This window comes from Tupaia chinensis, unplaced genomic scaffold (genome assembly GCF_000334495.1).
Source record: "Tupaia chinensis unplaced genomic scaffold, TupChi_1.0 Scaffold143574_1, whole genome shotgun sequence".
NCBI lineage: Eukaryota > Metazoa > Chordata > Mammalia > Scandentia > Tupaiidae > Tupaia > Tupaia belangeri.
The window spans coordinates 1,955,170-1,957,369 of NW_006203419.1; positions in this window are offsets into that span (position 1 = coordinate 1,955,170).

Genomic DNA, 2,200 nt, shown 5'->3' on the forward strand with positions numbered 1-2,200 from the left:
AAGGACTGACAAGTGGTAGCTGCCCTCTGAGGGCACCTAAATTTACCATAGTCCCCCACAATCACTATTTCTTGCATTTATTTTTCCTTTCTGGGCCTGTGTATTTGGTTGCGATCCTCTCCCCGGTTTTATGCTATCTTTCTACCTAGAATGCCTTTCTAGTGCTTTTTTTTTTTTTTTTAATCGTGCACTCGCCGAGAGAGACAGAGAGAGAGAGAGTGAGATGGACTCGATGCCGCAATCCTCCAGCCTCCATAGGTTTTTGCCATAGGGCGGGCGCCACCACGCCCTCTAGTGCTTTTCTCATAGCCAACGCTCACCCTCCTTTCAACCAGATTAAGGCCAGCCATCATATAAAGTCTTCTTAGCCAACTTCTGAAAACTGTTCCTTGAGCCAGCAGGTGGTGTAGAGGAACGTCACTGGACTCCCACATGGCCAACCATGGTTTCAGTCCCAGGTCCAGTGGCTTAAAACTCACGCTAGGCACGTGTGCACCTATGCCCAAGATCCCAGGAAGAGAAGGGATTGCAGTATGGCCGTCTCCCTGGGGGGTGATTTCTCACTTTCTCTCTCACTGTTTCTGTCTCTCTTTCTCCAGCGAGCGCACATGCTCTAAGGTAAGAACCTCTACCAAAAAAAGGGGGGGAGGCTGGCAAGTGACGTGGTGGTTAAAGGCGCTTGACTTCCACATAGCAGACTGTGGTTCAAGTCCTGGACCTGGTGGCTTGCTTTCTCACTTCCCCTCTCTCTGTCTGATCAAACTGGAAAATAATAATAATAATAACAATAAATAAAGTTAAGAAAAATAAGTTTTTAAAAACTGCTACTGATATGAGGTCTCTCAAACACACAGGCTGGCTGTTAACTGCCTGCTGTCTGGAGCTATTCCTAATTGTCAATTCCTTTTGCCAAACATTTGCCAAGTGTATACAGTGAGCAAGCCACTGTGCTGGCCTGTGTGGAATGGATGGCACTCACAGGGAGGTGGGGGGCAGAAAGGACACCACATGAAGAGAACTGTGGTCTCTTGTTTCTGCCAAACACTCCCACAGTCCCAGGCACTGGGCAGTCTGGCCAACTGGAAGGACCTGCAGTACAGAGCTGTCCTGGAGATACTGCATGTTTTCAGGGAAGGCTGCAGATGGTTCCTCGTATTCCTCTTGCCTGGAAGGAGCCGGTAGATGTTATATGGCTGCTCCATCGCTGCCCAGTCGGCCCGTGTACCAAGAAAACCGTGTGTTAACAGCAATGGTGTTGAGGCTTCAGGGCTTCCTATGCAAAGGGCCTTACCAGAGCTGGGCTCTGTTAAGGGAGGCCCCAGGCCCCACCAGGCTCCCTGGAAATGAGGGCAGTATGGGAGGGAATTGGGAGTAACTCCAGGTTAGGAGAACAGACTGAGCACGAGTAAAACACCTGCACCAGCTCCAAACACAGGGAATTCTGGGTGCTATTCTTTTTTTAATACAAATTAAATAACCATAAACTCATTGGAAACCTATTCAGCAGTATCTAATAAAACTGCTAAATGCCAGCTTTATGACCCAGTAATTCACCTCTTAATTACATACTGGAAGACACGTATACAAATCTTCGTGGTGGTACCATTTGTAATAGCCCCAAACTGGAAATAACAAAAAGCAAAAGTCTAACAACGGGATGAGTAAATGTATTGCACTATATTTACATGTATGTATATATATTTATATTCATGATAGAGAGCATGTATGCACACAAGAGATGGGGGCACCCTCTGTGGGCTTGTTCACAGCATGATCCCCTTCGTCCAGCCTTCCAGCCCACCAGGATCCTGGGTTCATGTACCTGCAGTGTTTTTAGGCTAGCTGGGCTGAGGATTCAAACCTCAATCAACGTCTAGCTCCACAGTCTGGGCCACAGAGGATGGGCTCATTACACTATATTTATACAATGGTGTGTTGTACATCAGTGACAAAGAACAACCACAAGATGAAAGATTCTCACAGGCAAAAGTAGCCTGACCCAGGCTGACAGGGGGCGTGGAGGCTAAGGCTGACTGTACAGTTTGAGTCCTGGACCCAGCAGCTTGAAAAACATCCCGCGTGCTTGGGCGTGCATGCCCAAAATTCCTAGAAGAGAATGGAGAAGGGATTGCAGTATGGCCATCCCATCTAGGGGGTGATTTCTCACTTTATTGCCCTTTTTCTCATTCTGTTTCCCTAC